Source organism: Drosophila gunungcola, chromosome 3R (genome assembly GCF_025200985.1).
Source record: "Drosophila gunungcola strain Sukarami chromosome 3R, Dgunungcola_SK_2, whole genome shotgun sequence".
Lineage (NCBI taxonomy): Eukaryota > Metazoa > Arthropoda > Insecta > Diptera > Drosophilidae > Drosophila > Drosophila gunungcola.
The window spans coordinates 19448636-19463945 of record NC_069139.1 but is presented as its reverse complement, the minus strand read 5'-3'; the positions used below and the strand labels follow the sequence as shown (position 1 = coordinate 19463945).

The 15310-nt window shown below is 36.6% G+C and overlaps 1 protein-coding gene across 2 annotated transcripts in view; it reads left to right on the top strand.

Moving 5' to 3' along the window:
• The window catches only part of LOC128266264 (protein roadkill), a 64667-nt gene that overhangs the window by 10776 nt on the left and 38581 nt on the right, over positions 1–15310 (top strand). The window lies entirely within an intron of this gene.

Sequence of the window (15310 nt, the reverse complement as noted above, 5' to 3'; positions counted from 1 at the left end):
ATATATTTAATATACATATTTGCAGTAAGAATCTCTGACAGTTGACAGCCATTTACTTTAGATAAGATCATGTCAAAAGGTAGTATTTTTTTATTTCATTATCTTATCAAAAAATAAGATAAAACCTTAGGGTAATTTATGTTGAATTTTTCATATCGCATGGCAGAGGTAACACTTTTAAAATAAAACCTTTGAATAAGACAATTATTGTTTCTAAGTAAATTATTTGAAAGTTATCTTGAGATACAATACTGAACCTGTTTAAGGCTCTTACTCATAAAATATTTAGTTGAGATTCCTTAGTTATATAAAGATCAGAAAATGTTAATGAAATTCACTACTCCAATGTAAAATCTGCCTCAGGATTTGTCGATTTTCGCGTATCAATTAGTGGTGCCCACGCTAGTAACGAAAATTCAATGTCGTCGCAAATAGTGATTACCGTTAAGCTATGAAAAATACATCAACAATAACAAAAAGCAAGGCGAATGCGCGAAATCGAGGAAACAATCAAACGAAATGTGCAACATTTGATGCGGTCGTGTGTGTGCATTGCATTAAAATTCAGGGGCAATGCCGTGCCTAGATGTAATTACCGTTATAGTCAAGTGCAAACCATATGGCAGATAAATATCGCCTGACCCCTCGCTTTCATAAAGTGGTATGAAATACGAGAAAAATATGGGAAAGCATCATGGAAAAAAACAGCAAATGATTATATGATGATCTTTTATTTTATACAATTTGTAATTTTGAGTCAGATACCAAGTCTTAAATTGGATGTATAAAAATATATATTCGAACTTTTCAATTGGTATTAAAATATCCTAAAACACATTTACCAAGCCAAAAAATTAAAATATAAATAAGCGGTGAAATACTAGGTTGGTTCTTTTTTTCACCATCTTCCGTGTGAAAATGCTATTATAATCTGTTTATAAAAGATTATTTATCTGTTAATATAAAAATTAATGGTTTAATTGTAATTTCTAGCCTTTCGATATATAGAGAGACAGAAATAGATAAATTAAACATTAAAGGAATGTGGGTGGCAGAGTAAGGGAGATTCAAAATTGACCCCTGTGCGCTTCACTTTCACGGATTTCGAAATGTCTTTAGCATTGGAAGCCCGATTTCCACTATTTATAGAGAGAAAGTAGACGACGATTTTGAGTGATCTTTCTCCAAAAAAAGAAAGAGAGAGCCAATAAGAGAGGGAAAGGAAGAGGAAGAAAAAGCATGAGAGCGAGAGCAAGTAAGCAAGCCTCGTGCTAATTCATTTTAATTCATTTGACCGAAGGTGAATCGTCACGAGAGGGAGAGAGAGGGGGAGCGAAGGAAGGGCACACATGTGCACTATAGTAATCTCCCTACCACTTTGTTTTTGTCTTGTTTTTGTAACGGTTTATTTGACTTGGTGTAGTAGTATTTTTTTTTAATTGTCTATGAGGAAGTGTGTGCAAGCATTTTGTAGTTGTTTGTACGTTTTTTTTTCTTTTTTGTGCGAAGGTGTTTCCATTTGTAATTACAATTACATGCCTCTGCCTTCAAATGTGTCCGTGTGTTTGCTTGTTGTAATCATGGGTTACAAAAGCGTTTTGCTATTGTAGTTGCTGTTTCAATTTGTGCGATAAGGTCGTTTTGGTCTATGATTTTGCGTAATTACATTTGATAATATTTCAATGTGAAAACCTTTGCGGTAACAACATATGGGGTCAATTTAAATTTTCATAATCATATGTACTTCCTTGTGTCAGCTAACTTTGAATACGTTTTATTATCTTAGCAACTTAACAATTTTAAAATATTCTAAAAATTATACCTCAAAGGCTTCAAAAATAAAATGTATACCATAAGAAATTTATAAAATCAAAGTTTATAAAATTTTTCAACAATGTTTTAAATTGTGGGTAACTTTATTTTTTTACAACATTTCATAAATTTCTTCGAAAATTCCTTTACTAAAGTGTACATTTAAGTGGATACGAATTAGTACAATCGACTTAAATTAATTGAGTTTGTTATTTGTTTGTTTTTTTATTTGTTTAGTTTCTATACCTTAAAGTTTTCCAATAATTGGTCTAAATAAAAAATGTCACTGTCTAAAATATGACAATTTCCAAATATTTCCCAATATCGGTTTTTTTGACACATTTAATATGCCAATTGGTAACCAAGGTTCTTTGAGTTTGTCGCTTTTGTGACACTGAGATTGACAGAGTGTGTGAGTTGGATGTTGAACCTGTTGAAGAGCTTTTAAGGTCCCATGGTTTTTCAGTTTGATGGGGTGGGGAAATCAATGTGGTCACTAAGAGTGAAGGTTGTTCCTAATAGGGCCAATCCATAATTTCAGGCAGGGAGGCCCTCAAATTTTGTCATTTGCCATAGATAAAGAGGATGAGTAAAAAAAAAACCCAAAAACATTCTTGTTCTATATTTATATCGATGACATGATTTCATTTCAATGTTCATGCCACAAAACTCACGATTCCGCGCCCGATAACAATGACACAATTCAAGTGTATCTGTGTGGTTGTCACCCCGTCTGTGTGCGTGTGTCCCCGTATCTGTGTGCGTGTGTCCCCGTATCTGTGGGTGCTACTGGGCTGGTTGGTGTTGTTGTCATCCACCCGCAACGAAGCTACAATCATTGACCCTCATGTATAACTGGCTAACAATCACATGGACGAAGTTCGAGTATGTATGCTTTTGTGGGTGGATGGGAACTTAACTAACTTATTGATTCAAAATTTGTGGTTATACTATGTTGGCCTATCACTGTCAACCTAATTGGTTAACCATACCAAGGGTATTAAAATATGGGTCGAGGCGAATATAGTAGATTCTTATGCGGAAAGAGCCCTTAGCCCGATTTTGTCAGTAACTCTGCGCAGCTATTTTAACACTACATTAACAGTGACACTTTTGACTTTGCGATTGCAACCCTGACATATCAATCGCGTTTCGCGTTGAATTGTATGTTTCTTTGAATAGGAAAAAGCATTTTCAATTTAAAAATTTGAGTCAATTTTATACCTAGATATTATTTGATTCTTTATAGAACCAAAATTAAATGTCCATGAAACTTATTGAGCAAAACGCAGAACAGTAAAAGAACTAATAATAATTCAAATATTTTGTATGGTTGAATGCTAAACAAATCGGACGTCTAATAAAATCGTACGGATTTAACTAATTCCAACAATTTTAAAATGAAGGATTATAATTTATGTTTTATGAATTCTTTAAAAAGAACAAGCGGCTTATAGGCTGAAAGTTTAAGCACAAACCTCCTTTTTAATCGAAACTATAGAGGTCAATAAGTCGCATTCATCTAGCCGTTAATTGGGGTTCGTTGTAGCGCCCCAATCGCAACTAAACTCAGTTACAGCACTTCATTCTCGCCCGCAATCCGCAATCGCATTCAAACATTCGAATGCGAAACAACAAACAGAAATGTTTACAACAAATCGCGATGAAACAATGCACACAGTCGAAAGGAGGTGGAGGCTAAAAGCAAAACAACGCAGCGGAGCAGAGCGCCGGCAGCGCAGCGTAGCGACAAAGTGCAGCTGACTGAAAAAAAGCGTTGGCGGCGTGCTCGATACAAATGCGCCTCTGCTTCTGTCGCAGTCGCTGCTTGCGTCGCTGCCGCTGCTCTGATTTAGCCTCGTTACAAGCGGTCGGTCTCTTTGGAGGTGTCAGCAGAGGTGCCAAAAATCTTGGTTACAAAATGCATCTAATCTATTTGAATGGGGTTTCCTTTAAACTAATAGGTAATTATTTCGCCAAATCAAACAAAATTTTTTTAGAGTTCCTTATTGTACACAAAATATTATTGTATCAAGTTTTATTGAACAAATAGTATGTTTAATATCTTGATCTTATAACTTGATCTTATATCTTTCGACAAATTTTTATAAGTCGAAGTTTTCAAAATCCAAATTTATTTGAAATTTAAATTTAAAAAACCACTTTGTAGTACCTTTTAGTTTTTCATAACTTAAGTTCTCCCTACTTTAAAGTTGTTTATAACTTGAAGTTTTCTAATACTCGATGTTCTCCATAACTAGAAGTTTTGAAGAATGAAACAATGGTATCTATTTTTTTTACCCCCACGGATTGTTAGTTTCTGAAAAACAAAATATATCTCAAAGTTCTGTAAAACTGAAAACAACTGTTTTGATTTGTTTCATAAGATTACATGTATATGTAGATTGATGATTTCTTAACTCGAATGTCTTTTTTTAAATCAAAGTTACACCCAGAAAGTTATCCGTATCTGTAACTATTTTGTGGTATTAGAGTAGGCAAATTTTCTGCTCCGAACAGCGGTGGCCGCGCCCTCGCAACGCCGGCTGCGCAGTCGCCCTCGCATGTGGCCACAGAAATCTTACCCCGAATTCGTCACCAACTTTGGACACTTTGACTTACATTGCCGCGCTACGCTGACGTCAGGCGGCTGCGTCGCTGTCGACGTCGACGTCGACGACAGCCTCAGTTGGCGGCAGCGTGTACTACTTTTGTTTTCATTGAAAACGTTTGCTGTAATGTTTGTGGTATGTTTCGCTGGCAGCGACGTCGACGCTTCTCACATGGTCACTGAGCTTTGCTCTCTCTCTCTCTCTCGCTCCCCCTCTCTGTTTCTCTGCGTGCCCCTCTCTCTCTTCCACTCTCTGCTCTCCGTTCTCTGGCTCTGCCGACGTCGCTGCCTGACGTTGCCTCGCTCATTTGTTTTGGGTCGTATTGACCTTCTTAAAAAGTAGGTAACCTCATTTCTCATTTATCGTGTACAACTTACATGCTGCGCTGCTCTGCCGACGTCGCTGCTCTGCTGCGAGCTCTGCCGACGTCGCTGCCGAGGGTGGGGGGGCTTGTCCTCTCAGCGGCCAAAAAAATGGCAAAGAAATATCGCACGCATCTCGCCAGAAAATTCAATTCAAATTCGAATTTCAATTGTAGTTCGGTCAAGATTCTTTAGTTGGTTGTAAATACTCCCGTTCTTGGGAGAAACTCTTTTTATTTTAGAGGTCATAATGGTATTGATTATTTTCCTCTTTTACAAAATAGATATCTATGTATACTTATAAAAATTAAAAACCCTATATGGTTTTTAAAAATGTAGTAACCTTTATAACAGGGCATATTTTATGCAAATTTTTGAATTTCTAATGGGAAATACATTTTTACAGAATTTAAAAAACTTCCCAGACATTTTTAAAATATTCTTAAAATGTAATAAGTTGTACATATTTTCCTTATGCTAGCACTTGTTTTGCAATAAAACAACCAAAAAATGTTTTTTATTTTAAAAGACCCAATTTTTTTCTTTCGAACAGATCATTTAGATAGCCCAATATAATTCCAAATACATTCAGCATTGTTTTCTAAACTAATGTATATTTTGATACTGTTGAATTTTATTTACCAACAATAAGCACCGTTAGCAAATTACAAATAAAAACTTCCAACAATGTAAATTTTTACCTGATAGATATATGAAGGGCATTGTACTATTGCAAATGCACTATTAGCACTATCATGACTTCCCTATTCTATTTGCCTCTTTGTGAAGCCAAGTGATCGCTTCCTAGTGCCTCGCTGCGCTGACGTCACAAGGCGGCACTGACAGAAATAATTGCGTCGAAAAGAATTCGCCGAGCAAGGTTTTCGTTTCGGCGCAGATTATGTTTCAGACTTTTCCGAAGGTGAGGCATATTTTGAAAAGTGTGTAATTTGTTTTCCTACGCTGATTGCACTTGGAATTTATGCTGCGGCGGCTCCCTTGGTTTACTTCTGTCTATATATATTTTAGTATGCGTGCATAAACATTGAACAGTTTTTTTTTTGTGTTTTGCGTTTTGCTTGTTGAACTATACCAAAAACCAACTGAACTGAAATCAACTGAGCAGAGCAGAGCTGAGCGGCTGCGAGTTGTCGTCGCAGTCTCGTTTACTATTGACACCATTAATGTTGCCCCAATGTAGGTCAATTGCGCGCTAATTGCCCCGCCACTCGCCTTCTGCCGGGGGTCGTTTCGCCTCCTCTCAATGCTGAAAACTACCACTGCCACCGCCACCGCCTCTGTTTTACTACCTCAGCTGCAACTGATTGACGCTACCAGCTTGACCTTTTATGCCTCAGGAGTGGTAACTGACAGGTCGGCCACATTTCTGGCACTTCTGGCTGTTTTCAAAGGTCGAAAAAGGACCTCATTCGACTTAATACACGAAAGTCATAAAAATCACGAGAATCACAAGTTTATTGTTCGATAAATTCTAGCTGGAAATTAGCAAAAACTTCTAAGATTGTTTAACTCTGGTAAAAAAGCAAAACAACTGTCTTCTTCTTAAAAAACTTTCCTTATCCTGCGGTTAAAATTTAAATGTTATTTATTTGTATTATCCAAAAGCGTATTAATATTTAATTTTATTTTTACCCGACCTCATCTTGGGAGCATGCAAAATATCAGTTCAGGGCTTTATTATTAAAGAAACACATTTCAATATTTATAACAAGCTATTTTTAGAAAAGCTTCAAATAAAGAATCTTATCAATTTTAAATGATTGCCGTAAGCTACTTTTTGTTATCTATCCTAGGCAGCTGTGTTGCAAAGAAATTGCTCATATTACGCATACGCCATGTGGGACTGCTTGGAAACCACAAAATAACTCTGAATTCACTGGAATTGCCGCTGCTATTGCTGCTGCTCTGTTGTTGTCTTCTGGTTTTCGGTTTTTGGAGCAGCCAGCCCCAAACTCTGACCTAGTTTCCGCCTTTTTGGGCACCGAAAAACTTTTGTTGTACATTTATTTTCTGGCTTTGTATTTTTGCATATTTTATGATTTAATCAAAGGAAATTATACACGCATACAGAGCATCCCCAGGGTGTGCCCTGGAGAACGAATCAGACGAGTAAAGTTCCCCCAACGCACACATATTCGTGCTGGGGCAATAAAACCGAAACTTGACCTAATTCTGAAACTGATGCCGTCTCTGTTTTTGCTGCTCTGTATTTTTTTTGTCTCCATTTTGGGCCTGCTAGAAGTGGTTGTATATATACATTCATCTTACGGAGCTATAAGTATTTTAAATATGGCATTTTCAATAAACAATTGTAGGTGGTTGGTAGGGGAAAATATACAAATATCGTTCAATGAGCTTATTTAGCACTTGGGAAATACAACTACTCTGCCTAAATCGTATGATAAGCAAGGAAGAAAAGCAATTGGGAAATCGTAATTTACTTGTTGAATACGAGATGCAATATCATAAAAGTAAATGTTAATGTAGCGATTAGAATATTGAAATTTACGTTTTGTTTTGCTTCGCTTTATTTTCCGACAACTATTTGAAGCAGATCTTAATGATTTATGAAACGGTCCATATGTTTATCGAATCAAATTTCATAATTCGGTTACACATCTAAGAGCAATGGGGAAACATGTGTTGATTCCAAAAATTCAACAAATCTGAGGCAATTTAAATTGCATATTTCTGTAAAGATTTAATTGATTTTATTGATTAATGTATTCCAACGCAACATTCAGACAAATTCCTTAATAACTATAAACAGTATTTATAGTTTTGAATAGTTCATATATCAAAGAAGTTTAGCTCACAAAACACTTTTCTAATACTACATAAAGCCATAAATTCTATTTTAGCAAAAGAGAAACGATTGATAATAATTTCTAGTTGTCGATTTTGCGTGTTTTTGCTAACATATATCAATCTTTAGATGTTGAAACGCCCAAATGATGTTGTTTCCTTCTTCGATCCGCCTCTTTACCTCCCCATTTTGCCTTGTTTGGCTTCTTTATAATTTCCATTCGCAAACTATAATTATTTGATTCACTTGAATTGCACCAGATGGTTTCCCTTCCTTTTCTTTCTCCTCCTTTGATTAATACAACCATTGCCTTGGTGGGATTCCCCTTGCCCCCTGCTACATATAGCCATGCCCACAGTCGCGCTTCTATTTCATTACTACTATTATTACGTTCATTTTTGTTGTTGCCAGACGCCTGTTGCTAGCCAATGTCTTTCTATCCCTCTCTCTTTCTAGCATCTCTGTCTCGCTCTGTGTAATTTACGTCGGTCCAATATTTTTTGCCCTTACCTTAGAAAGGGTGTATAGGGGTATAAATGCCGATAATAAAAATGTAAATTACACGTTTCATATATCAGCTAAATATTTAATTGAATTAAATAAAAGGCAAAAGTATGAACAAGTTTTTAAAGGGTTTAAACATGATTCAAAAATTTGGAACTAAAAATTTTATACGCTATATAATTTGTTGAAAGTTTTAATTTTTAAAATATAAGTTCTAAAGGGTTTTCCTATTAACATATATTTTTAAATTTAAAAGAAGGATTTTTATCTTTTTGAAACTTTGAAAGTTTTGCATATAAGTCAATCTTAGCATGATAAAGGGATTCGGTTAAAAAATTGATAGTTCTATTAAGAGTAGAATCTTATATATATCATACGTAATTAGTTTTGAAAGGGTATAGAAGCTTCGCCCCATAAAGCTACCTCCTTTGTCATCGGGCTTTATTTTTTAATTCGTTTATTCCCTTGGTCTGTCTCGGGTTGGCTGTAGGTATTTCATTTCATTGGCCACTAGGCGCTGGTAACAGCCAACCAAATCGAGACCCAAAGTTAAACACAGGCCAACTAAACTGAGAGCCGAACAACGTTCTAACCTTGTAATACCCGTCGTAGTGGTAGTAATTTTGATGGTTGTAGTTGTGGTTGTTGTTGTTGGTACCTTTAACCTTTGCTTGGTTAATGCGAGCGGCGGCACCAACAACAACCTCCTCTGACGTTGTCGTATCCTTGAAAGTGTCTATCTGAGGTCATCAACTACAATTTTCGTCGAGCTGGTTGTTGTTGTTGGTCGGTGCTCGTTTATCATTGGACTTTTCATGGTCGACGCTCCGAACACAAAGGGAGATACATATATAAAAATGAGTATATCCCAACAGCAGTTGTAAAAAAATATTATTAAAAGGAGAAACTCGCAGGATTTTTGCCAGGATCCTGAAAACAGTATGAAAGTGTCATATTGGGAGCCCCATACTGTGTGTATAGCTGCGCCACGTGCATTTAATGGTAATTATATGCGAGCCAGCCACAAAGCCGATATAACCCCCACCATTTCACCCATTATCTGTAATTGCCTTTGTTCAAATATCGATTTCGATAGCAGAGCACTTTTCCATGTTAGCGTTTGCCGGATTTTCATGTTCCATAATCAAAATGGGTTAGACAATCTAAAAAGGGAGGAGTAAGTGGAATTAGATCAAATTGGTTATGCATTTTATTTGGATCTAGAACTAGATTAAAAAAAAAGTTGTTTAATTTTTTGAACCAAACTAAAAATAAAAAGAAAACTAAATTATTATTCTTTAAGTATTTAAAAATATATTTGTATGTCTTTAAGCCCATTTTTGCATTTATTATACGTTTTTGTTTTGTTAAAAAATAAGTACAAAGATGGCATACAAATTTCTCAATATTATTTGAGTTACAAAAAATTTGGACTCGGGAAGTTGAAACTACAACTAGACCGCACCAACACGCAAGCACACGCACATAAGAGTCCACACGGTGGCTAAGCAAAAGTAAACAGAAAAAAATATCGTTTCAGGTCAGGGTTTTCAAAAGTACACACACGCACACCCGCCCCAGTGATAATTATCTGACAATGAGATTGCGGACCGCGGGCCAAGCCAACCTCAAAAAGTGAGCTAAAAGGCCGAAAAAGAGAGCACACTACGGTTTGTGGTGCGAGGGGTTAAAGTAAACTGCATTAATGAAACTGGGTTATAATTGAAATCAATGGACGACGGACACACAGCCCGCACCAGACATAACCACGCTGGATTTCAACATAAACAATGCATAAATCCGAAAGATACTTACGAGGCAGCCGGCCCACGAGAGCCCTACAAGAGTCAGCGGTAACAACATAAGCAGCCCGAGCACGGGCACAAGCGATTTATGAGTGCCTCGGTGAAAACTGACGCCGTCTGAACGAACAGTGGTTCAAAGGGCTATTTACATGTTGAAATGTGGTAGTGCTTACATTTACCAAACCAAAAACAAATTTGAATAAATTATAAAATTAAATGGAATGAAGTGAAATAGGATCGGCAAATGCTCTACACCAGACCAATTCTCAGTATTTTGATTCCAGACATTGTTTTATAATTCAAACGATAATTACGATATCCTAAGAAACTCAAGTTTATATCATACAGTTCTGTTACAACTTTTAACCGAAAGCGTAGGAATTTCGAACCACTGTGATCCCACTTAGGTGTTCCATTCCTGTTCGTTTCGTTCCGGCACGCTTAAACGCTTAACAAATTGAATTCGAGTAGCAGGCGGCATTCAATTCAAAGCAACAAAGAGAAACAAAGAAGCATAGCAGTTGTAGTAAATGAAGAAGCTGAAGAAGTCACATGGCAGAAGAGGAGTCTTCGGTGACAGAAGAGCCGACAGCAAAGAGAGAAGCCTTCAAATTGGCAATGTGCGTGACAAAAATGATGACAGACCCTTGGGTTACCCGACTTTTGGATGCATTAAGCTACTTTTTTCCGAGCGTTTTACGTTTCCTTTCCTCGACATTTGCATAAGTTATGTTCGTTCCGTTACCGCTGCGTTTCACTGTATGGCCCTGAATCGAAACTACGGAATGAAACGGCGCGGATACATGGTCTTTAGCTCTTTTAATCATTTTCATGCTACCTCCGTATATATCAGCGATATTTATTTATTGCTCTGGTTGCTGCCGGGGCCTCAATCTCAATGTCTACCGCTTGTAATTTGTATCTTTAAGATACGCGATCCCGACTGCTGGTTTTATTTGTTGTTGTTGTTGCTGTTGCTCTGTCGCCTGTCTTTTTTGTGGCTGCATCTCTCTGCACATCTTCACATTAAAAATTTATGATGTAGCCAAAGAGTTAAGTCGCTCAAAGGCGTGCCTTCTTATTCTGTCCGTTTGTCCATCTACCAGAGCTGGTTATTTGGCTGCTTTGTAGCTAAAGTCAAACTTCCTTAATTCGAATGGAGACTTTGAACTAACCAGTTAATTGTAAACAAAACTAGTTTAATCTCTAGAAACTTTCAGATTTTTAACTTCAAGATCAGATAAATTGACTGAAAAGCAGCACAAGTTAAATATATAATTTATAATTTTTTAAATAAATTGTAATATTTTAAACTTTTACCAAACCAATTTAAGAACATTTCAAAGTGCATATATTTATATATAAACCTTTTCTGATAAGTACTTTTTAGCAATATTTTAACTTTATGTTATTCAGTTTTTGGTTTATTGGCTACCTTGGATTATCTATCTTTTTGGTTTTAGCTAATAATGTATATTCTGGAGTAGCCAGCACCTTTGCTTGTCCGTTCGTCCGTCTGTTCGCTTCTTGTTGATCGACCCTCGATTCTTTTGTGGCCGTGTGAGTGTGTTTCCGCTTCGTGTCCGAAAGTATCTCAAGAGCAGAGCTGCGGTTTGGAGTGTGTATCTTGTAGCTACTTAATGTCGTCTCAACTTGTATGGCCGCTTCCAGCTCTCTGGCTTTTTAATATGTATAATCTGAGTCTGGGCCTGCCCGGCACATCAACTTCTTTTTATTGTTGCTAATCGCTTCCATTATATCTGGGGCCGCTTCTCTACTATTTATCTACCCACTTTGATCTTGTGTTCATCATTTTCTATCGTCCCTTCATCCATCTCCCCTCATTTGCATGACACGGCGCAAAGTTCTCACTAATTACTGAAGGTTTTTCCTGCCTCTTTGTGGTCGCTTTTTTAATTTGTATAATAAATCAGTTCTCAGTTTTCAAATGTTGCGGGTCTAAGGGAAGAACTTCGTTTTTAGCCGAAAAGCGTGAAAATTATGCCATCTAAACTCTGGCGCTTTCACCTCGGAGAAAAAGAGATGGAGAATTCTTGTTAACCGCGCCTATCGCTTCACCTGCATCGCTTGTCGAGAATTTAACACTTTGCCGGCCTGAGAAATTTGATAGTTGTTAGAAAGTATTTACTGAACTTGTAAGCTGCCAACCCAGCGGCAGATGGAGCTGATTATACGAGCTAAGGTGAAAAGCTGGTGTTTTGAATGAGTTTGGGGGAAATTGTAGTAAGAGGAAGGCAATTTTTATATTTAGTTAAGGAATACGTGGATTGACTGTAATGTAAAAACGGAAGATATTTAAAAGCTAAGTAGACTATGCAGCAACAATGCATTCATTTTAAATATGGGATCATAGAAAATACATTCAAAAATTTCACTAAGATGCATAAAATGAATTTATATTAGAGGATGACTAAAATTAAAACTGATTATGAAATAATAGCCTTATTCGCCAGGCAATTCAAACCATAAAACGAAAAAATGTAACATGTTATGATGTTAAATACGGCTTAAGCCACTACACTAAAATCAGCTGATTAATAAATCCCAATACGTATTGGGCTCAATCGGTCCATTTAATTTGCCAACTTTTTCTCATTCATCTACTCAACTCACAATGAAGCTATTAAACCGAGCCTTTCTCCCAGCGCTTTTCGGCCAAACGGCCAAACGCCCACCCGTGAATAAGCGAAAACCCATTGAAAAGTGCAATTTGAAAAAACTTCACTAATCTGCACAGAGAAAATAAAATCGTATTGCAAGTAAAAGTTAATTTTTGTTGAGGAAAACTAAAATGAAATACAACAAAACGCTTGGAAAAAAAGCAGCATCCACGGCCAATGGAACTCATTTCACTTCCTGTTTATATCTATAAGATACTTTTACAAATGAGTGGCGAGTGAATGCAGCTGCCAGATAGCCATGCACATATAATTAACTACACAGCATCTCGTGGATACATATTTGAAAGCGAGCCGATGTGAAATTGAAATTGGTCCTTTTCACTAAAAATGAAAACGTCCAGCGGCGTGAAGAGCACTCTTCCATCTTTCCAGAGAGTCAGCGAAAGAGTGGGAGCAGTATCTTGCGAGTATCTTTCACTCCAATGAAAGTAAAGGAAAGTATCTGCGACGAGGGGAGTTGATGGTCTGGTGTGGCAGCCGGCGAAATGAAATCAAATGAAGAAATGAAATGAAATGAAATTTGCTTTCAAACACACACGGCGAAGGCAAAGCAGCGGAGCCAAAACAAAAAGAAACATCATAAACTACTGGTGTATGATTCATTTGGAAATGGAAGCGTGACACGAAAGTTATGCGCCATGTTTAAGAGAGTCTTATAATACGTATACGACATGTTATCCAAAATAAATTAGAGGGAATTAGATTTGGTTTGAAAAAAAATTATTTTTAAATTTAAAAGAATTAATCTCTAACTGAAAATAACTTTAAAATGGTTTTATAATAGAAAATACATTTTTAGTTTTACTTAGGTTTGATATGAAAAAATGTGAATGTGTTTTGCTGTGTAGCGCCTTACTCTTTCACCCCATGAGTTGGTTAAATGAAAGCTTGACGCTGGTCCGACGACAGCTGCCGCAGAAGCACCAGAAACGGCAGCAGCAGCAGCAGCAGCAGCCTCGATAACAGCAGCAGCTATAAAAATAACAAAAACCAACGGCAGCCGTTTTCAAGGTGGTAACTGTCATTCACTTGGCGGCCAGCAACTGGCGATGTCTCAGCTCAAAACTCAAAACCCAAACCGAAACTCCAACTCCGACTCCAACTTCAGCTTCAGCTTCGGATTCCGATTCCGATTCAGCTGCGTCCTCAGCTCGGGCTCTTTGGCATTGACTTGACACCTTGCCTGGTAAATTTATGAAGTGAGAGCGCCCCGGAGTCTCCAAGTCCAAGTCACAGTCGAATTCAGAGACTGCGACGGAGTTGAAGCCGCTGCAATGCATTACTTTCTCTTCCTGTTTGCCGCTAAATGAATGGAAATCATAAACTCCAACGGCAACGAAATCAGCTTCAAAACTATTGAGCCAACTAATGTGGGTGCTACCTGCTTGGGGAAAAAATCACACAAAAAAATATTTTAAAACTTTTTGGCAACGAAATTTGTGATTAAAATATGTTAAAACTGATTTTGCGAATTTAAAAATTAAGTTTGTCTATTTCGTTTAATTTATGAGACAGACTATTCAACAATTAAATAAAATCTTAATTTTGTTATGTTCATCTGTAAAGAAATAATTTGTAAAGTATATCAAAATAATAATATGGAACACACGTTCTTAATAAACTTTGCAAAACATTTTGGTACTTTTCACTAATTTTTTCTTTTTGCTCATAACGCTCCCGTACTGGTACTTTGGTACTTTGTTGCTGTTATTTCTCCAAGTGCACTGGCAGCAACAAAAACTGCAATCTAAAGTGAAGTGTGCAGCAGACTAACAAAGTGACGAGCAAAGACAATAACAAATGACAGTTGTGTTTCTCTTCTGTTGTTTTTGCTGTTGCTGCTGTCTTGTCAACCAATTCTCATCTCAATTGCCTCAGACTCAGACTCGGACTCAAACTCAGTCTCAGAGTCTTGTCTTTATCTTGTCTTGTCTTTATCTTTTGTGGCTGTTGCAGTGTGGCGCTGATTTCATTTGTTTAAAATTCCATTTGAAAAGTTCAAACTGACTGCAAACTGACACCCACTCGCCAATGAATGGATTAACGATTGAAGGCGTCTGGTCTGGCCAGACTTTTCCTTCTCGAGAAATAAAAGGGACAAATACCAGACAAATGGAAGTGTGACATTTTTTTACTGGAAAGTTTTAGTTTATTAAAAATCATTTAAAGGGTCTTACAAAAATTAAATTATTAATTATAATTTCAAGATTTTTATACTTTCATAGTTTAGTTCACTGCACTTATTCTGACTCACGCAATATTTCCCGCAGGTTTTTCTAGACTTCTTTGCATTGCATTTTGTTTTTGTGTTGCGATTTTGCCTAAAAATTTGCATTTTCTACAATTATTTGTCGTTGTTAGTTTATTGCACAATTGGACAACAAGTCAAATGAGTTTAACCATAAAGTGTCGGTTGTTTGCGTTTATATGTGTTTGTAATGCCGAAAGCCGAACAGTGGCTTTAAAACCATATATATAAAAACCGTAAAGTATTTAAATTGGGAAAATGGTATCAACCATTTTATAGCGTTGTGAAAAAGAAACGAATTATTTAATTATTTTAGTATTATTGAAAATGGTGATACTTAAAATGGTTTGGAAACTGGAATGTGTCATTTCCTTTTTTGTAGAAAAATCATTTTCTTAAATTTAACTTGGAACGGAAAAGAGGTGATTTACCCTAATT